The sequence below is a fragment of the Engystomops pustulosus genome, chromosome 1, assembly GCF_040894005.1.
Source record: "Engystomops pustulosus chromosome 1, aEngPut4.maternal, whole genome shotgun sequence".
NCBI lineage: Eukaryota > Metazoa > Chordata > Amphibia > Anura > Leptodactylidae > Engystomops > Engystomops pustulosus.
The window spans coordinates 220740446-220764088 of NC_092411.1; the positions used below are offsets into that span (position 1 = coordinate 220740446).

Sequence of the window (23643 nt, forward strand, 5' to 3'; positions counted from 1 at the left end):
CAGCTTACAGATTGGAACATCATTGGATAACAATATTAAATACAGATTAAACCCTTGCCTGTACAGGCAGTATCTACCGCTGCTAATTACCTCTATCTGACTATATGACCCTGAAGTGAGTTGGACAGGCTCACTTACTGGAGACACATAGACAAAGGGGCTTATTCGCAACTACTCCTCTGCCTATACATCGGCATGGGTGTTGCATATATATATATATATATATATATATATATATATATATACCATATCATCCTATTTGTTTCCATTTTGTATTATTAACCTTGCACATCATTTTTATTCATCCCATGTATCTGTTTGTTATAGTATATTTTCTCCTTGTCTTGTTATATGTAGTTCAGTAGGGGAAACAATACCTGTAGTTTATTCCACTGAGTGATATTTCAAAATCCAACTTAGCTCTACATTTTAGAAATGTGGTTGCTGGAAACATGCACATCTCTTAATGACGTTCGGTTAATACGGTTTCTCAGGAGGACCCTCATGCTTTCCCTGAAGAAAGGATCAGTAGCTTTTCTGATAATCCTCCTTTTTCTTTTTCTCAGTGAAACAAGGTTCACTTTTCGTAAATCCTGTAACAATGGCAGTTGTGACAGGAATAGAAAAAGTCATTTTAGTTATACCTACATAGTGCAGGAAAAATTAAAGACACATAGAAACTTCCTTTACGCCTACCTCACCATAATCACAGGTTTCCAGAAAAACAATGCTGGTAGTGCTCAAAAATAAAGCATGTTTGGCACAAACACATTTGTAATTAGGTAGAGTCAGCAGGGAGTGGTTGTTCTTCTGAAGTCCCATTAACATGTACTGTATAGGAAAGGATTATGTGCAGAAAAGAAACATGTGGGTATGAAGATATTTGCTACAGAGGAATCGCATTTAGCTTTGAAGTCTTGCAATGGCAAAATTGATATATTTCATTTTCTAAATCTCTGGAAATTGAATTCATACAGCAAAAAAGATCTGGGGAAATGGAATAGTATCACTGCTTGTTTTATCCAGTACAGATTTAGGCAGAATTATTCCTACTCTTTTCCCTGGCAATTTCCCCTAAGATTAAATCCTGATGACAAAATATGAAAGTTGACAAAAAGAAACAAATAGAAAAGTTCTTACCCCTTTATGTATTTATAGAATATACAGCAAAAACTCTCTAATAAAGCAAATCTTTGAAAAGAGACCCCTAATTATTATTTAATAAGTATTTATTTCCTATGAGAGATTTTCATTTTTTCCATATACTGTATTATTCATTTTAACTTTTTGAAAAGATCACTCCCAAATGCTGGATTTACATTTGTCTGTGATCCGTCCTTGATGTACCGTGCCACGGACTAATTTCAATGCTGGGGACTGAATTCCATGCATAATATTGATACATGATGCGCAGAGATCTTGTTTTTACAATATGCAGCAGAGCCAACAGTACAGTGATAACACTGCTACATATTGGGGAAACAAGAACTCTGTGCATCATATATCAATATTATGCACAGAGTTCAATCCCCAGCATAGTGTTCAGTCTATGAAGGGCTTCTCATGTCCATGATCATGGACTGATCACGGACAAATGTGATTTCAGCCAAACAACCATAAATACTCCTGACTCCTTGTTTTACCCCGTCATTGATGTTGCATTGGAAATCTGTGGAAAAAAGAAGAGAATATATAACAGAATGCCAAACCATTTCAATATCAAATTAAAGAAAATATGCAATTAATTTTAGGTCTGTAAGGAGTACACACATTTCCATTATACAACTCAACGCTGCAGTCTATAGGCCCATAGCATCATTACCTATTGTTTCTTAACATACAGGTAGTACTGAGATCCGTGTTTTGTTATTTCCTTGCTCAGATGAGTAACTTTAGAAAAATAAATACTACACATTAAAAAGAATCATGTCAACCCCCCAAAAAACAATCTTTGCTCCTGGAAAAGCACTAAAAGGTGTTTGGTCATTAAGACTTTGTTAAAGGGAACCTACCACCACGGATCTACTTATAAAGGTAGATTGAGTGGAGGTGCATCTATAGGACATGAGTATAGCCCTTTTCAGGGCTAAATCTCACATCCCAGCAATCTTTTAATAACGTTTATTGCCCTAATATGCAGATTTTCTAAAGAGGCTTGGGGGGCATGGAGTAGCTGGAGCTGGGGCTACACGGCACGGCTACTCCACGCCCCAGTAGCCTCTTTGTTCCTCCTACCAGAAATCTTTGACGCGCAGCTATGAGGAGCTGCGTTCCTTTGTCTCTGAAGCCTGCCATCTCCGCATGCGCAGAACAGTATGCTAGCAGCTGCGGGGTCACTGCTTCGAAGCCGGAGCTACTGCACATGCAGATTAGAAAATCTGCATAATAGGGAAATAAAAGTTTGAAAAAGATTGTGAGGAAGTAAAGATTAGCCTGAAAGTCCAATAGATGCACCTGCCAACCGATCTACCTTTATAGGTAGATCCATGGTGGTAGGTTTCCTTTAAGCTGACATTTTAAATGCAAATTGTAGTGTATCCATCTAAAAGTAGGATACACTAGCAAGCAATGTATCAAAAGCAGCCACATTGCCATCACCACCCCCTCTGCCATGCATGTACTAAGGCATTGGGCCTTACGCATAGGGCCACTTGGTGTGGAGGTGGTGTTAGGGGTCTTGCGGGAATTATTGAGAATTTTTCGTGGGTTGTGCATAAGAAAACTGGTATAGAAGTCATGACAAATGCTCTTGTTGTGTTTACCTTTAATGGATACGTGATAGTAAAAGTTTAATACATCAGTTAAATTGTAGAAACAAATATAAAGAAATCTCTTCCGATTCCACAGCTGCAGGTTAAGGAGGTGATCTTAACATCTGCCATCAATGAATTAAGATACTTCTCTCCAAAGTATTTCTGTAATAGCAATGATTCTTATTTTCTAAAAATTATTACATTTACTATTTCTACCATAAATATTTATACTCTGCTTCTTAAACTATCTTATTTGTTATTTCATTGCTATTCTGTTGCATAAACGGCAAATTATTCAACTCACAGGATGTTTTAATTTGCTTGCAGTTTACAGTATGTGTATACTTACTATAGCGTGTTGTGGTGCTGCTTATGTGTGTCAGCCCGGCATAGACACAACAGCAAGTGTATATAAACTTTCTTCATTTTCCACTCTAACCACCCCCTCCCAGTGTAGCAATATCAGCAGCAAGAGTAAGGAGAAGGCTATGCAAAGAATCATGGGCACTTGTGCAGATTTTATTTACCACAATCAATCTAGCACAGGCCCAATTTGTTCAGTTCTTTGTTTGGAAAATTCCTCCAAAAAATATTGTTTACATACAAGCTGAACACAGTGAGAAGTGATTACACTACAGCGTTATCTAGTCATATCTCCTCAGATTGTGGTGATAGGAATGGCGTTGATTCTCTTGCATGTGCTTCGTACCCCAAAAGAAGCGTGGGTGAAACGTACGTTGGGGTGTCCAGTTGTCACGACACCTAAGCACTTGTCTAGTTACATATGCCTAAAGCATCTGATGGATATATGACTCTCATATTTGGTGAATAACATAGGGCTCAGCCCTGTGGTTACTTTTTACTTTCTATTTGGGGACACCTGGGAAATGTTTTTGTTGTGTAGTGGCACTGGACCACAATTTACCGATTCCTCTAATATTACACCTGCTATGATTACTTGTCTTTTTATTATGGTAATGAAATAAAGATACATGGACTTCATGTTGTTTTAGGTAACAACGGTGCTACTCATTTTTTCATTGGTATTAATAATTCTGACTGAAATAGTTCTTTATAGTGGTAGGGGGTAAGCTCCTGACCCCATAATGTAGTGTTATGAATATGTGGTACCTTGCTCCATTCTTTGTTTGGAAAATTCCTCAAACATTTAGTAAAAAAAAAAAACATTTTAAATACAAGCTAAACACAGTGAGATGGGATTACACTACAGCTTCATCTAGTCCCATTGTCTCAGATTGTGGTGATGGGAATGGCGTTGGATCTCCTGTATAGAGCAGCAGTTCCTTCCATACAATAATGTGAGAGGAGAATGCTGTGACCTTGACAGGAGAATTTTTCTACATGGCTTCTTTTACTTTATTATATACTAGCTTACTGATACTGCTTACTGAGCTTACTAATGGGCACTCTATCGGTTCATCCAATAGTAGGATCGACGCACAGGGGATTGTACCGTCTTTTTATGTAAATGCTCTCAAATAATTAAAATTACCTCCAGTAGTTGTGATTATTTCCCTCTTCATGCAACATTATCTACACACAGCACAAGTGCATGCACATATGTCAATAATGCAACACTAACAACCCTAGATTTCTGATTTTGACTTCTTGCAATGTAGTTACGGTGCAAAAGCATATTTTTTTCCAAAATGGTACTTTAAAAAAGAATATTTTGCCCCACAAAAAACAAGCTCTCACCCAGCTACATAGACAAAAAACTAAAAGTCTTATCCTCTAAGCATCCTATCCAGCAACCACAACCCGACTTGGCACAAGCTGCTAGACTGGGTAAGCGCTGGAGAACTCACCATGCAATGTCCATGCAGGCTACAGACCTGCCTAAAGCAGATAAGCCACCCTGATAAGGTTAAAGCCGCAATCAGGAACCTAACTAACAGACCTTGAAAGATCCTACAAGTTGACAGGAAAAACTTACTTTACCTGGCAGCTGCTGGATGGTGACACAGACAGGTAACAAGAAGTTAGAGACAGACCAGTGTTCATACAAGAACATAGATGGACAAACAAGATATACAGACAAACAAGCAGAGTCGGACAGAAGCGGGTCAAAGGTAGAGAATTGAATCACTATAGAGAGGTTGAGTAAACATAGCAAAGGTCGGATACACAGAATGGCAAGTAATAGCATGAGCACAGGGAACAGGTATAATGAAAGTAGTAGTAGAAAGAAGCTGGTACTGAGCAGGTATATAAAGAGTTCCTGGATGCTCTGCCTGAAGCTGAGTGGATTGGTCAACCATCACTCTAGTAATCCTTGTTGGACAGGGCTGAACTGCAGAGAGCTGGTTGTGGCTCAATCAATCCCAAACAAAGCAGCAACCTAAGACACAGTTGGCACACAAAACACAAAGGTAACACCTAAGCCGCACTCTATGGGCAGAGGGAGACTATGGCACAGATGTTAACTATACCTTTTGGAAGATGGTGATACAAAAACTATAGACTTTTTTAATTTGGATTTTATTCATCATAATAAGTAAAATGTAAAAAGGTTCCTAACTTAAGGATACTCGACTTACAGAGGACATAGTTACAACTGGACCTCTCTGCCCTCTGTGACCTTAGGTGAAGCTCTATGAATGCTGATAATTTATCTAACCAACTGGCTACAATGGTCAACTGTATCTGCAATAAAGCTCTATTATTAATAGCTGTTCCCGTGACATCTCAAAATTTTGAAAATCTACAGAGAAATTTGTCACAGAGACAAAAGCAAAATTTCATAACCACTCCTTTATGAGTGGATGGAAGGATATAACAATGACATTCCCATGCCCCTCCAACCACTCATAGGGGTAAGTTATGATGGAGAGGGAATACAGAATATAAAGACTGTACAGTCTTCTCCATCTGTGGAAAGCCAGTAGAGGTGGGATCTCACATTTTCTGGGCAACACTTGCCACTTCTGGTGGTTTCTAGGAAGGTTTAACAGGGCGTGTATAATATGGGTGACCCATTTACCCTGTTGAACTGTGCTTCCTATATACTGGGGAGGTGGCAGTATGCTGGATATCTATATAATAGGAGAGGAGAGTGTGCTGGATACCTATATACTGGGGACAGCATGCTGAATATGTATATTGATATACTGGGGATTGTATTAGTGGGGTTGAGGCTGTGGTATATTTCATCAGTGGGGTAGGCTGCTGTGCATTTCATTAGTGAGGGGAGTCTGTGACCAATGCATTTCCACATAGTCTTATATTTGGACAGCATAAGCTTAAACAAGTGATTTTATTATTTTATAAGGGGGCACAGCATCTAACAGAGGGGACACAGGTAATATGTAATGATGGGATTAAGGTATTTACACAGTAAGAAGTAAGGGCACAGTATACATCTAATAGATGGACATACAGGCGGTCCCCTACTTAAAGGACCTTTCCAGACCCTCCCATTAGGCAACTGCCTAGTCACACAGCAGATGCTAATGAAAGGTACAATATAACATATATCTTTTTTGTCTTTGTATGTACTATGCTCTGTGGGGACTGGGGGAGTGTTAAAAATGGGTCTCCTGGTGACAAGTTCCCTTTAAGAACACTCAACTTACATACGACCCCTAGTTACAAACGGACCTCTGGATATTGGTAATTTATTGTACTTTAGTCCTAGACTACAATGATCAGCTATAACAGTTATCACAGGTGTTTGTAATGAAGCTTTACTGTTAATCTTGATTCTTATGACAACCCAACATTTTTAAAATCCAATTGTCACAGGGGCCGACTTACATAGAAATTCAACTTAAGAACTAACCTACAGACCCTATCCTGTATGTAACCCGGGGACTGCCTGTATATCTAATAAAAGCATAGTATATATTATAGGGGATATGTATATAGCTCATAGAGAGGGGCACATATACATATATCTAATAGAGGGGACATTGTATCTATTTAAAAAAGGGAGCATAATATGTAATATAAGGGGTGATGTATATGTCTAATAGAGGGACCACATTTTTACCTTTTTTCAGTGTCAAAGAATAGTAATTAAATATTATTAATATCCTTTGATGGGAAAGTCATGTTTCATACTACCTTATATACTCGAGTATAAGCCTAGTTTTTCAGCACAAAAAAATGTGCTGAAAAAACCAAACTCAGCTTATACTCGAGTCAAAAAAATAAATATATCTAAACTCACCTTTCCGGTGACCCCTGTATATCTTCTGTGCGATTTGTCCGGCAGCGGCGGCAGGCTATATACACTGGGGCAGGGTCTGGCAGGCTATATACACTGGGGCAGGGTCTGGCAGGCTATATACACTGGGGCAGGGGATGGCAGGCTATATACACTGGGGCAAGGTCTGGCAGGCTATATACACTGGGGCAGGGTCTGACAGGCTATATACACTGGGGCAGGGTCTGGCAGGCTATATACACTGGGGCAGGGGATGGCAGGCTATATACACTGGGGCAGGGTCTGGCAGGCTATATACACTGGGGCAGGGTCTGGCAGGCTATATACACTGGGGCAGGGTCTGGCAGGCTATATACACTGGGGCAGGGTCTGGCAGGCTATATACACTGGGGCAGGGGCTATCTGGCTATATACTGGGGAGGCTGTGCCCAGTGCATTTCCCACCCTCGGCTTATACTCGAGTCAATAGGTTTTCCCAGTATTTTGTGGAAAAATTAGGGGCCTCGGCTTATACTCGGGTCGGCTTATACTCGAGTATATACGGTATTTACAGTATGTTTTTAATCATGTTTTTAACCCCTTAACAACAATGCCCTTTTTCGTTTTTGCATTTACATTTTTTACTCCCCACCTTCAAAAATCCATAACTTTTTAATTTTTCCATGTAAAAAGCTGTGTGAGGGCTTGTTTTCTGCGTAACAAATTGCATTTCATAGCAGAAGTATTTAATATTCCATGTCGTATACTAGGAAGCGGGGAAAAAATTCCAAATGCATTAAAATTGGTGAAAAAATGGATTTGCACTTTTTTCTTTTGGGCTTCGATTTTACGGCTTTCACTTTGTGCCCAAAATGACAAGTCTACTTTATTCTTTGGTTGGTATAATCACAGACATAAACAGACAAAAATGTCTTTATTTTGCCATCTTCTGGAGCCAATAACGTTTTCATACTTCAGTGTACAAAGCTGTGTGCAGTGTCATTGTTTTGCAAAATGAGATGGTATTTCAATGCTACAATTTTAAGGATTGCACAGACTTTTTTTTTTTATAAAAATGTTTATATTTTACAAAATGGCAAATAAGTGGCATTTTCGACTTTGGCCACTATTTTCAGTTAAGGGGTTAAACACTGGGAATCATTGGTATTATATTTTGATAGATTAGACATTTTGGGAAGTGGCAATACCTAACCTATTTCTGAGGTTTACTCTTTATTTATATTTATGTCAGTTCCAGGGAAAGGGGTGATTTGAATTTTTAGGCTTTTTTAATTACTTTATTTTTTTAACTATTTTTCAGACTCCCTAGGGTACTTCAAGCCTAGGTTGTCAGATTAATCCTACCATTTACTGCCATACTACTGTATGGCAGTATATGGGTATTTTTCTCATCATTCATTACAATGTGCAAAACAGGACAGAATTCTATATCAGTCATATTAGTATTCATTTCACTCTTTCGTTTTGACAAAGTGGATGACTTATAAAAGTAACTCTAATGTTAAAACATTAAAGTGATGAGTTAAAAGGTGTCATGCTTTGTAAAAGAATCTCAACATTTTACTTTTCCAGACGTTTGTCCAAATAGTGTAAATGTCACTCAATTCTAGTACATTTTACAATATCAATATTCTAAGTCCATCATGAAAACAAGAATGACATTTTGCTTTCCACTTTAATATGTGACATTACTTTTCCATAATGCGCCGTGTAATCCCATAGTTGCCATGGTACAAGGTATAATAATATAGCTAATCTTTACTGTCAGTAACCTCTTATTTCCAGCAACAAAAGAGATGAGGCACAGCGCTTGCTTAGCAGGGATTTTATACAGGTGCAGAAATCCTCATAATTGTACAGAGCAAAAATAGTACAAAAAGATGTGAAATGGAAGTGACCTTCTGGGCATTATCTGGGTATAGTATTGTGCGAGTAAGAAAGATTGCCAATATAATAGATGCCTGCATTTAATTATTCCATGAAGGTCAGTATGTGCATTTAGATGATCTTTTTTGTTACTTTATGGTGCTCATGGCTTTTAACGTTACCACGGATCACCATGGAGAAGGTTTCTATCATTTATATTCAATGATTGCAGAACACTTCTACAGTAAGTGACCTAGGTCATCTCATTCTAACTTTTTAGAACTTTTGTTGTATTACAGTCTCTATAAAATGGGAAGCAGATGGAAAAGCACATTGTTTTTCTGTCCTGGGTCAATGAAATAGTTTGCCAATTATATTTTTTTTTTCGTTTCACTTTTTTCAAAAAGCAATGTTATTTTCAACTTAAGTCACAATCTCGACTATTGTCTAAAAGTCTCTAGGCAATAAATAATTGTTAACTATAAAAGGGGTAGAGGACAAAAGGCTACTTTGATTTTAACAGGGCAACTTTGTGTTGAGGTGAATGCACAGAAGCTAACAGAAGAAAAAAAAGGAAATATGTCTCTATTTAGCGATTATAGCAATATTCACGCAAGTAATAATTGTTGTATTTAAGGATATGGCTTGAAAATGTGGTAGGATTTTATTGGCAGTATTAATCTTATATGATCAGAAGTGTCCCACTGGAATAGTAAAGACCTTGACAGCATGTATTCTTTTTATTTTCAGCCGCTATTTTTCTGCAACTGCACCTAATTGCCTTTGACATTTACCATCTTTGTTGTCAGACACTTCTAAGAAATGTTGCATTTCCCTTTGCATGTGAGCAAAAATGCCAAGAAATGAATTTTGTTAGACCGGTGTTGCTTTGGGAGCCAAAACTGTGAGATGAAATACATTTTTTTGCAAACTCCATGCTTTTTCATCAAACAATGGGGGCTATAGGGATAGATAAAGTATATGTCACTAAATTAACTTCAATTAGTAAACATCAAAGTTAACTTATTATCCAAATCTTTAATGAAATAATATTCAACACTATTGGATGTGACAGATGTTGCGTAACCTTATGGAAATTACAAAACAGAGGATCATTTACATCTACTGGCAGGACACCAATTACATGTCATGCTCCTTTACATGGAGATATATCATGTATACAATAATCAATGATCAATATGAGAATAAAAGGACACTTAGATTTGTTTTAAAGGAAATTTACCATTTCAAATTGGTCCTTCTGACCCAAACGGCCGTTTTGTATTTCTAGGTTTGTGGGTTTATTCAGTTTGTTTCTTTTTACCAAACATTGTTGGAGACTTCTTACTACTTTCTGGACAATGTTACGGATTTATACATTTTACCAATTGAGTGACGTGTCTAAATATCTCTTTATCTTGATATGTATTTTATACTAAAACATTGTAAAAATTATAAAGCGTTAAAGGAAATCTACCATTTCAAAATGGTCCTTCTGACCCAAACATAACTTTACACAGGGATAGGTACGCTGATGCTGGAGATGGTCTTGAGAAAGCTGATCTCAGTGGCCAATAGACAGAGAAAAAAAGAAGCCGACAGCTCCATTATTTGTGCAATGGGCAAACTGATTTATTGTATATTAGCTTCTACAGGCAGTCCCCGGGTTACATACAAGATAGGGTCCGGAGGTTTGTTCTTAAGTTGAACTTGTATGTAAGTCGAAACTGTATATTTTATAATTGAAGTTCTAGACAAATTTTTTTCTTTTATCCCAGTGACAATTGGAGTTTCAAAATTTTTGCTGTAATTGGACCAAGGATCATCAATAAAACTTCATTACAGACACTCTATAGCTGATCATTGCAGTCTGGGACTAAAAGAAAGCTTCCAGAGACCTTCACCAGAGGTCACAGTAGGCAGAGGGGTCCGTCTGTAACTATGGGTCGTCGTGTGTCCATAAGTTGTGTGTCCTTAAGTAGGGGACCGCCTATATTTACTTCAATATAGTAGACTTGCATGTCCATGGTCCATCAGCAAATAAAATGTCCATTTGCAGTCCTTGTGTTATCCATGCTGTTTCTGTGTTCTGTGTTTATATCCAGTTTTGTCAAGTTTGTATGTCATCTATTATATTTAACATCCCATAAATTTAATGGCCAAAAACTAGGTTCCCAAGTAAAAAAACAGAAAAACATGGATGACTTCTATTTGCTATCCATATTTTTTGCAGATCCATTGACTTTTAAGGAAGTCTGTTGTCTGCAGGTGAGAAAAAGATTGCCATTAGAAAACAATGGGGAGGATTTAACAATGTGTCTCATGTCATGCCCCTTTCTCATGAGACTACGTCTGTTTTCCCTATGGTCACGCCCCTAATCGGACATTTTGGAAATGTGCAAAGACATTCCTGTCCATAAAATGGCCAAAGATGGATGTTCATCTAATCTTCTCTGTCCATGAGCAATTGCCCTGCCATAACCTTATGAGAGTATTCATCAATACAAGAATAAAGACTTGGCAGCGTTCATGGATAAATAGAGATCACATGACCCTACATCTGCATTTATGTTTATTGGTAAATTACCTAATATAAGGCGCTCCTCCACACACTCTAACACATGAGGTAAAGTAGCCAACTCCTTTAAGACAGATATAATACTTTATTCAGGTTCTGAATTTATGTTCCAAAACAGCTTATCTATGGGGAATAATATACTATATATCCACATAGTTGAAATGCATGGACTGATGAATTGATTGACTGAATCTTTTAGAAAACTATTTGTAGAACAGTTTTAAGAAGAGGTCAGTTTAACACTCAAATATTCTTTTGAAGAGTATCATGCATTAAAAGTCAAAGATAAAATGTTTGTGGTTCTATAAGCTTTAGCATTATCGCTAGTGTAATAAGAAATATGTTTGGCCTTTACTAATCCATAGGGTGCAAGAAAAGCAATTTCATCAAAGTAATCTTTCCCTATTACAATTTCAGCTTCTAGAAAGGTCTGTATAGAAATGGCACAAGAAAATAATGTGAACGTGTTTCATAAGGAATATAAAACAGGTATGTATGGACCATGAGGAACCTTCAGTGGCAATATAAATGTCTGGTCTAAATCTATGGATTAAAGTATGAGAAAGATGTATAGATGTATTAAATATATTCATGACCATATTATCATGCATAGAATCAATGCAAACTATAAGGTTCTGGTCAAAACATATATTCTCTATCATTTTAATTTGTTTCCATAATCTATAGACTGTAAATGAGCTGCCCTATACCCAAGCTTTAATCCTCTATTAGAAACTGATCATGAGCAAAATCCGTAAAATGTTTCCATATTCTCCTCATGTTTGTTTGAATTTCCTGGGGATTCCCCATAATCTCCTAAATTAGACATATAGGTTAATTCTTACAATGGTCAATTTAATTAAAAACATGCCCTAGACTCAAAAGTGGATAAAAAAATAGTTTTAAAGGGCATAATGAGGGTTTAATAAATCGTATATATACACAAGAATAAGCCAACCTGAGTATAAAGCCAAGGTGCCTAATTTTACCACAAAAAATTGGGGAAACATACTGTCTCGAGTATAAGCCTTGGGTTGGAAATGCACCCCCTTGAATTAATAAAATGTCCATCAGAAAGCCCCCCATTAATAAAATGTCCATCAGAAAGCCCCCCATTAATAAAATGTCCATCAGAAAGCCCCCCATTAATAAAATGACCCCAGGCATCCTTTTATCTCCACAGCACCTCTTCAGGTTCCCGGCAGATCCACGTCTATTTGATTTGACAGCACACACCGCGTCATAGTATCTGCGCTGAAGAAGTTCTGCAGAGAGAAGAAGCTGCCAGGGGTAAGCTTCGGAGGGTGAGTACTAACTTTTTTCTTTTTTATATCTCCGAGTATAAGCACAGTGTGGGTTCTTTTGGTCTTATTGTGGTGGAGTTTGCGACTGCTAACTGCTGGATTATTATTTCAGATTGGCAAGCTCAAAGGATTTTTACTCAAATATAGTGTTTCATATTTCATTGATTGTTCAGATGTGAGCACAGGCAGTCCCTGATTTACAGGTGACTCCTAGTGTTCTGGATGCAGCTTATTTATTGAACATCCATGATTAAGTGATTTTCTCGGATGCCTTACCATTTTCATATTTTAATTGTATTCCACTGATCCTTTGTCCATGGCAAATTTTAAAGCCTGTTCTATTTTTTTAATTGAAGCAGATTAGGGAAGGCAATAGAAGTCTATGGGGGAGATTTATCATTAGGTAGGATTTTGAGCAGTTGTCCATGTGTTAGACTGGTAGGTTTCCAGATTTATAGTCCAGTGTATGTGCAGTGTTAAATGCCTTCAGCTGTGTATGCTCTAAGCGAATAGACTGCACCAGTCACAGGTATGTTTAACATCTGCTCAAATTCTGCCTTTTTTAAATGTTTTTACACAGGAAGTTCTCAGATACCTCAAACATAAAATCGAGCAAAAACTTTAAAATTGAGCAAAAACTTCCCCCTGTAGTAGCAAGGGACCCACATACACCACCTCCTATGTGGTGTAGTCTTGCGATTAAATTTGCATTCTTTTGAAAATTCTCAGTTGATAAATGTGGTTTTGCATGGTGTATTTTTTCCACCATTGCGTGACTTCAGATTTGTTTTTTTTCCTGCTAAAAAAACGCAAAAACAATGTGTGCGCAAAAATGAGCGACAATTATACGCTAAGAAGCTACATAGGACTAATGATAAATCATCCCCAATGAGTCCATATTAAAAAGCCCTTAAACAGATTTGTGAGGCGAAAAATAAAAAAGTTATGCATATGAAAGACGGTGATGCTAAAATTAACAACATTTTTGCCAAATTACTTTTTATGCAGTAAAAATGGGAAAAAAAAAATCTATATAAATGAGGTCTTTTTGTAATCGTGGCGACCCATAGAATAATATACTATTTTTATGGTATGGTAAACAGCCAAAAAAAAACCCCATAAAAATCTTCCTGAAAAGTGATGATTTTCATTTCCTCCACCAACAAAGAGTTAATAAAATCTCACCAATTAGCCTATAGATTCCCCCAAATTACGTACCAGAAAAGTGGCAAAAGAAATAAGCCCCTATAGGTCCACATTAAAAAAAAGAAAAAAATTATAGCCTGTACAATGTGACATAGCAAATCTGATCTGGATGGCGCCTCCTTCCATTCTATGCCCGGCCGTGCGCCCATACAGCAGGTTACCACCACATATGGGGTATCACTGTACTCGGGAGAGATTGGGTAACAAACTTTGTGTAGCCTTTATTCATTTAATCCATTGTAAATGTTTAATTTTCCACCCAAAATGGGTGTATTGTGAAAAAATATTACAATTTGCAGACTGCACCTCCATTTTGTTTTAACCCCTATAAAACACGTAAAGGTTTTTCATACGTTGAGGTGTGTAGTTTCCACAATGGGGTAATTTACGAGTCTCACTATTATTTTGGCCTCTCAGTGTCAATTAGAAGTTGAGCAGGTCCATCTAAATACAGGTTTTGGTGATTTTACAAAAAATGTGAAAAATGATACCTAAATTCTGAGCCTCATAACATTCTAGTAAAATATGTGGAATCTTAAAAAACCATGCCAACATAAAGCAGACATTTGGGAAATGTAAGTTATGAATTTGTTTGGGAGCTATGACTATCTGCATCAAAAGTAGAGAATTTAGAACGTTGAAAATAAAGAATTTTTCCAAATTTTTGCCAACTTTTGTTTTTTTTCATAACTAAACACAAAAGATATCATCCACATTTTTAAACTAATTTGAAGTACAACGTGTCACGAGAAAACAATCTCAAAATCCCCTGGATATCTCATAGCGTTCCAAAACTATAACCACTTATAGTGACACAGGTCAGATTTGAAGAATGGGGCCGCGTCCTTAAGGCCAAAAGAGGCTGAGTCCCGTAGGGGTTAATTCTCCATTGTGTTCATAAAGTTAATTATCTAATACTGTACCTTTAAGAAGTATTTGCATGATTGCATTATTAACACTATTTTTCCTTAGGGCACATAAATTGGCATGGTCTCTGGATATAATCTGTAGATGAAGATAGATTATCGGATCTTATGGTCTGTTTATGGAGATGTAGGGAAATAGGGAGGAATAGAGTAAACTGTTAGTGGAGTAACTGAGAAACAACATACTGGACTAATATTGCTGGAAGGAACATTGGGGGGGGATCTATCACCATGTTATCTAGCTTAATTTACTACTTTTTGTCCTTATTCGTCTCAGTTGGGACTGAGTAGGTCTCAGAGGGGCACAGAGGGGCACAAGTATCATAGTATTTTTGGCTGCCACTTTTCAAGTTTCCTGAAGTCGGAAGTTATTCCCCTTTGTTATATAAGTGATGTCTTGCCGTTTAGTCTCCCTTTGTGACTTTTTGTTTTGGTATGCAACTTTTTAGCCACAAATAGTAACTGCGATCATTCCCATTTACAGCATCACCTGCCATCGATAAGACTCCAAACAGCATCTAAAGACAGGCACTATAGCATGGCTTGGTCAGACAGCTGAGGGTACGTTCAGATATTCAGTTTTTCAGATGCAGTTTTTGATGTCCAAACCAGGAGGGGAGTTAAATAAAAATAATCCACACCTGCTTTTGGCTTCAAAAACTGCATCTGAAAAACTGAACATGTTAACGCACCTTAAGAGAGCCTACTCCTGGCTCTTCTGGCTTGACATCATATTTGGTTTCGGAAAGTCTTCCTTCTGCACAGCCCCCTGTTGAAGGATTTGAGGAATCTGATTAAGAGACAAATGGGATCCTTAATTGTGGATCCTTAAATCTTTTTGGTGGTGTCCAAAAAAGGGAATTGTCAAATCTTCCAAGACACGTTTAATTTCCAGCATGTTTTAAAGGATGTCAAACAAGGGTGTGCAGTTTTTGTATGGGTTCAAAAGATGGTTTTTGAAATAGTAATGTTTATCTCCTTTTTTTTCAAGCATATCTGCAAGAAAATTTACTGCATATACTCGAGTATAAGCTAAGTTTTTCAGCACAAAAAATGTGCTAAAAAACTCAAACTCAGCTTATACTTCAGTCAAAGCTTCTGCTCCTGGAAGTAAGAGAACCTGCGCGGGAGAGGGGGGGGGGCGGTGTCGAAAAGGTGAGTTTTGACCTTATTTTCTGAAGTGCTAGGCATAATGGGGCTGGCTGCATACTATGGGCTGCCTATATAGTGGGGCTGGCTATATTCGGGGGCAGGTGCTGCCTTCATACTGGGGGCTGTCTGGATGGCTATATACTATGTGCTGGCTATATACTGGGGGCTGGCTGGAAGGTTAAATACGAGGGCAGGTGCTGGCTATATACTGGGGCTGGATGGATAGCTATTTATTGGGGGATCATGGGATGGCTGGCTATTTTACGGGGGCAGGTACTGGCTTTATACTGGTTGGTTGGCTAGATGGCTATATATTAGGGCTGGCTGGAGGGCATGGACTAGCTATATATTAGGGGCTGGCTGGCTCTATACTGGGGGGCAGGGGTTGACAGTCTATATACTAGGGGTTGGCTGGGGTGCATGGACTGGCTATATACTGAGGAGGCTGGTTGGCTATATACTAAGGGCTGGAAGGCTATATTCAGTGGGAAGGAGGCAGGCTATATACTAGGAGGCATGGGATAGATGGCTATAAACTAGAGGACATGGGCTGTCTGGCTATATACTGAGGAGGCTGGCTGGCTATATACTAGGAGCTGGCTTGCCATATACTAGGGGGCAAGTGCTGACTATATACTAGGGGCTGGCTGGCATTATACTGGGGGGCAGCGGCTGGTTATATACTGGGGGCAGGGGTGATTGCTATATACTGGTATACTATATACTTTATTAATCACACAATAATGGGAAAACGTCAAACAATGGGAACACGTATTAAAAACAGTGCATGTCTTATCAATATAAAGGTAAAGTGCAAAAGAAGAGCATCTACAGTAGAAGGTATAGAACAAATACTAAAGTATATAAGAATAAAAATCATGCATAAGTCATAAGTCACAAAAACCATAGGCATAGTTACCATACCAAGTAAGAAGGCATACACTGTGCAACCCCATACTAGGGGCTGGCATTATACTGGGGGGCGGCGGCTGATTATATACTGGGGGCAGGGGCTGCTAGTTATATACTGGGAGCAGGGGGGCATGTACTGGCTATATAATAAAGGGGCCTGGGTGGCTAAATACTAGGGTCTGGCTATATACAGCGGGGAAGGAGGCATGCAATATACTAGGTGGCAAGGGCTAGCTGACTATACTAGAGGGCAGGGGCTGGCTAACTATATACTGGGAGTTGCTGGCTATATACTGGGGGCTGGCTATATACTAAGGGGCATGTGCTGGCTATTTACTAGGGACTGATATTATACTTGGGGCAGCGGCTAGTTATAAACTGTGGAATAGGGGGATGCTAGCTATATACTGGGGGGCATGGCTGGCACCAATGTATTTTTCACCCTAGGCTTATGCTCAAGGCAATAGGTTTTCCCACTTTTCTGTGATAAAATAAGGTACCTCGGCTTATATTCAGGTCGACTTGTACTCGAGGATATACTCTACATTAATATAGGTCCCATATCGTGGTTCACAGGCTCATCCGTGCCTCTCGCTCCCCGCCAGCACATCGCACGTGCAACTTATTGGTCCCGGCTCCTGCTCTGTCCTCTTCGTTCCCGGCTGCTACTCCGTCCTCTTTGGTTCAGCCTGCTGCTCCATCCTCCTCGGCCATGTGCGCGTGTTCCCGTCTCCTAGGGCGTGTGCGCCGGCTTCTGCAGGTTTAAAGGGCCAGCGTGCCACTAATTGGCGCTGGCCATTCCCAGGCTTACTATATAACCCTGCCACTTCCTGAGACCCCTGCCGGATCTTTGTGCCTAGAGCCCTAGAGAAAGCTGTTTTTATGCCTTGTGCTGTTTCTGTGAAGTTCCGTTATGACCCCAGTTCCGTTTTTTACTTGGCTCCTTTGCCGTCTGCCCTGACTTGTTGCTACGACTCTGACTCTGATCCTGTGCTGCCCGTCCTGACCTCCTTCCTGTCCCAGACTATGAGTTTGCCATTTCTGTACCTCGACCTTGACTGCCACTGCTCACAAGTCATGCCTGTGGTATGACCTGGCGGTACCACACCGCAGCAAGTCCAACCCACTTTGTGGCAGGCTCTGGTGAAAACCGGGTACCACTTAGACTCCGGTCCCAGGTAGTGGCCTGTGTCATCGTCCGCAGTGGTTCAGAGGATCCACAACCTCTAAACCTGACAATGTGTTTACTTTTATATTTTGTACTTGAAAGTAAGTCTGGGTCTAGCCTGCTCTGTTGTGCGATTTTTTTTTTAGGTCAAATTCAGAGTTTAAAAGTTGCAGAATTAGGAACAGCTGGAGTATAAAGATACACATGATAAATATACACTGAATGAAATCAATGGACCAGAGTAGTTCACTATGCTGCTAGCAAATGCAAGTAATCAGTCGCAAAGAGCTTAAAGTCACAAAAAAACTGGCAAATTAAAAAGAAAAACAATGCCAAAGAAGTAATACATGTCCCCCAGAAAGTAGTAAAAGGGGCCAAGCAATGTGGTAATAAGTTAACCCCAGTGTTTTTTGAGGCCTGAAGGGGTTGTCGATTTTTTTGATTTTAAATTTATCATGGTTCTCTAGAACTTGCCTGTCATTGAAAAGGAAGCTTCATTGTTTACCTATAGTAGATAAAATCAGTCCATGCACCTTTTATCCACTGTTGTATACCAGAAAAATCTAGATATTCTGTTGTGGGTTTTTTTTTTAGAATATAGGCTTTAAGACATTTGAAGACTTTAAATAAAAATGTATGAATAATCTGACTATATATATTTTTGCATAATGTTTGCGCCATGAAGTCTGCACCATGACTCAAAAGTCAAGCTTTGTACAACGAATGATTTCATTTGATAATACCCAGAATTGTAATTATGTTAATATTTGAAATACAAATGATTTCAGGCAAATGTCAAGCAGAACTGTCCCATGTTAATATAGTCATTTCATTACTTTGATACATCCTCTATTTATATTACATTTCTCCTACACTAAATCTAGGCAACTGCAGTTTTAATTTTCTTTCAGTAAAATGTAATCATAAGAATAAATGAAATAAAAAAATTACAGGATATAGTGATAGTTACAGAAGATGTATAAATGAATTATCCATAGATGCAAAGCAAAGCACATTCATCTCCATCAACCCCTGCATGGAAATTTACATGTACGTTTTATATCATTTAACAGCGACTCCATCAACCATAATGAAAAGTGGCTACATTTTAGGCTAATTTTTGTGTAGTATGTGATTTTTGGTTAGTATTAAATAGAATATGATACAAAAATGAAAAACATTAAATTCCTTTTATACTTAACCTCTATTAGAGTTTACCCCAAGCCTTTTTCTATTTTTGTGAAAAAGACCTTAAGAACCTGGGAGAACTATGACAGGAAAGTGTTTTTTTCAATTTTACAGTGGTTTTACATAGAGGGTGGATTTATTTAGGCTTGTACTGGCATACAAGCCTTCAAAGAATCACAGTTACTTATGCCAACTTCATGCCAAGTGATCGTTTAGGTGGGTTGGAATTGGCGGCACCAGACTGGGGAATGGTGCCGGAAAAGGACAGGGCCAATTCCTAGTCATAGTGCAATTCTCTGCCAGCACCCAGATGCGCCAGTAATTGATAAATTCCCCTCAATGTATTATGGAAGAAAAAAAATTACTAAAAAGTGAATGCACACTATAAAGCTGTTAAAGAGAACCTGTCAGGCCCATTTACCTCCCAAAATTAAACATATTTTCATAAACTGTCAGAAAGCATTGCTCCTATCCCTACATTATCCCTCTACATACCTGTAAACTTAAACAATCAGGTCCTAAAGCTGTATGCAAATGACCTGAGATGGGCCCAATGATTCATTATCATATTCAGCAGTCCAGCTTATTCATGAATGTCAAGCACAGCCACACCCCCAGTGCTTGACTGACAGTCTGTATAATGATGTAACACACCTGGTACTACCTGCCTCTATGTGCTTCCTGCTTCTGGCAGCCATGCCCCCTGCAGCCTGTGTGTGTATATGAGATACTCCTATACACATGACTGACAGCCTGAATAATGATGTGACACTCCTGGTGCTGGCTCCTCGATGTGCTTCCTGGTTCTGGCAGCCATGCCCACTGCAGCCTGTGTGTACATGAGATACTCCTATACACATGACTGACAGTCTGTATAATAATGTGACACTCCTGGTGCTTGCTCCTCTATGTGCTTCCTGGTGCCGATGCCCCCCGCAGCCAGTGTGTATGAGGTACTCCTATACACACGACTAACAGCCTGTATAATGATGTCACTCCTGGTGCTGGCTCCTCTATGTGCATCCTGGTTCTGGCTGCTGCACCCCCTGCAGCCTGAGTGTGTGAGATACTCCTATACACATGTGACACTCTTGGTGCTGGCTTCAGATCCGCCTACAGCTGCTGTACATGGAAGAAAGAAACTGCTAGTATTTTAGGGGAGATGGGAAAGGTAAGTATCAGAGTACTGTGGCTTCTATGTACTCCGGAATAGCACAGCAGGATATCACAAGGCAACAGGTCAGGTTTGGTCTGTAAGGATTCACAAGGGTGAAGAAAAGTCAAGTATAATTGATGTCCCATGGTCCAAATACCTCCTCAAAAGTCTGCCTGGCAACTGCTGAATGAATTTTTTGATGATGGGATACTAGTCAAATCAGTAGTGGTCAGCCAGGCACGACTCTCATTTCCACAATTTAATCCTTTTTATGCAACAAGCAACGCTTATAATTTTAGATTTTAGCCAGAAAAAAATAACGACATAAAATACAAATCATCCCACAAAAAGTAAGGTCTCAAACAGCAACAATGTATCATAGCATTTATGATCAACATAATGCAAAAAGTATTAAATACCTTCTTATGCAAGGTTCTCTTCCAATTATCTTGGACCTGAATGAGTCACATTCTGATACCAGAAAGTATCACAATTGTTTTTGGGTTTTACTTTACATTGCTGTTGCTAAGGATGGTGCAACATTAACACATAACACAAAGGTTATGAAACATAATAGTTTGTTCATAATTCTTAATTATGTCTAAGCAGAATATTATAGTCCAAACTTTAACCTCAAAGAAACTAACTGAAAATTATGATTATGTTAATGCTAAAGGCATAATGAATTTGACATTTGGAGCTGGCATTTCATAATGTTAGTCACTGACACTTGCTATTGAACCAATGAAATTAATAAAAATAGATCTAAATAGGGAAAATTCTTATTTACCCATTAGATGGCTTTAACATTTGGAATTTTTGTAATTTTAAAATATCTGAGAAAGCAAAATAAAGTTCACATCACTTTTAAATAACTTAAAGGAAACCTACCACTTAAAAATGTTAGTTATAACCCTGAAATACCTTGCACCAGCTCAGGGTGAGCTGGTGCCAGAGCATTTCTTCATAATTTTCACAAACCGCTGTATCTCTTGAAAAACTTCTTTACTCTATTTGATTTCAACCCCCCTTCGGCGCACCATAACATTTTCACAGCGCACCATGCGCGCGACCGTGCGTGAGCCTGAATAGGAAGTGCCGGAGAGCCAGTGACGTCACCGAGCTCTTGGGCACACTCGCACCTGCGCAACTCAAAGTTGCACGCACGGTCGCGTGCATGGTTATGGTGCACAAAAGGGGGTTGAAATCAAATGAATAAAGAAGTGGTAGGTTTCCTTTAAGGCTACATTTACACTGGGATGGAGTCCTTCCATCCTACAGAGATATGATGCAAGAACTCCCTGTTGGCTGGCCAATCTGTAGCTCCAACACCGTAACTATACCACCACTGGGTATTCCTTGAATCATATACGTTCATTATGCATTGTCTGTGGGATCTGACCAGCACAGCAGTCTGATTCCATGGACCAAACATTTTTGTTGGCAGGGGGTCTAAGACTGTGAAGGGGCACCCCTTCTTGTGCCGAGGCATGGTAACGCCTAGTTGTTATCTTATTCCTAAATATTTGATTAGATTACTTATATGGGGACTATGCCATGCAGCCAGGGATGAAAATAAGGAATGTTAATGTTTTCTGATATAGGATGAAGAATGGGTGACAAGTACTTTTTATAAAGTGGAGAAGAATCTGGATCTGGATGAACATGTAAATCTGTGTAAGACTCAGTGATCTTTAGTTGTCATCAGTCTATGGAACGCAGCTGCCTTATTGATGTCAAGCAAATTTCACCGCCAGACATATTTTGACTGCAGGCCCAAACCAAATCTCTGTTTAAGTACTGGCTGGAAGGGCTATACCGTCTCTGCTGCTTGCAGTCTGACTCCTTTGAGTGGTATCGCTTTGCTGTTCTGTTGGATCAAGTCCAGCATCTAAACAGTTGAACAGCTGGTCCCAATTATCATAACTACAGTGTGGCTAAATGCACAAATGGCCATTCTTCCGTTGGCTCCATAACTAATGAATTGGTTATTTAATAATTTGACAAAAGGTGATAGTGTTAAATAACTGCTTTGTCCCATGTCCATTCTTAGTTTTGTTACAGTACAATAAATCATCCAGTCATTTCATGTACAGTATGATGACCCTTATACTTAACTATTGAAGGGAAAGTAATGCAGGTTCTTTCTTTGCATTACTGTATGACAGCGAAAATAACTGTGTTTGTTTAAAAAAAGAAATTGTAAAAAAGAATGCATCTAAAGTAATTTACTTCTTATCAGATAATTAGCTATGCAGATCTCCAAACACAGAGAATAAATACTGAAATATTTATGCGGCTTGCTGTCTGCTCTCCAGATCTTGTTGAATTACAACTGGCACATTCTTCTATTCTGAAGGCGGCATGAGGGATTATGGCTGGATGAGGCTGGACTAATCCACAGACATGAAACTGTTTGATAAATGCAAATTATATTTCTCATATAGAAATTCTGGAAAATGTTTGAATGTTTGAATAAATGAACTTTATTACTGAAAATATTTGTAACTGGTTGGTAACTGAACATTTTATAATTCATTGTTTTGCATACAAAATAAGTATAATAGTAGAAACTATAGGTATAATGTGAACTTCTGGTCCCAATTTGACTTCCACCTTCCCCAACTACCTTTGGACATGTATAATGCACTTTAGAGAGTGGAGAAAATGGTGTAACAGGGTAAGATTGTGCCCACTATAACTACACCCATTAGAAACATAAGTTCTATTGCACTTCTGGCAACGGGATGGTGTAGCGGACAGGTAACAGAAAATCAGAGCCAGACCAGTGTTCATACTAGAGTAGAGAAAAGCGTCAAGCCAAAAACAAACAAATCTGAGACAGGGAAACACTGGTAGACACACAACACTGATGGACAAACTACAGATATAGACAGATAAGCGGAGTTGGACTTCAGCGGGTCAAAACCAAGATGGCAGCAAAGGTACAGAATTGTATAGCAATAGAATGGTCGGTAACAAGTAGTTAAAGTCAAATACACAGAATAGCAAACAAAGCAATAGCACAAGACCAAAATAACCAGCACCCTATGAAGGGAATGGGTAGAATATAAAAGGAGTAATGGACACTGCCCCCAGCACTGACTGGTTCAGCCATCTATTACTAAAGCCTCAGCTGCAGACAAAACAAGCTCAAACGCACACCCCACTCCTAAATGGGAGCTGTCAATCAAGGTGGCCTAGGTTTTGGTTTACATGCACAAAAGCCTGAAATCTTATCCCAT

The 23643-nt window shown here is 38.8% G+C and overlaps 1 long non-coding RNA gene across 1 annotated transcript; it reads left to right on the forward strand.

The window, feature by feature from the left end:
- Positions 1–10996: 10996 nt before the first annotated feature.
- On the forward strand, positions 10997–22805 carry LOC140104871 (uncharacterized). Its single transcript, XR_011850443.1, has 5 exons — positions 10997–11076; positions 11804–11875; positions 12570–12690; positions 22003–22075; positions 22717–22805. It is a non-coding gene; the product is annotated as an uncharacterized lncRNA (long non-coding RNA).
- The last annotated feature ends 838 nt before the right edge of the window (positions 22806–23643 follow it).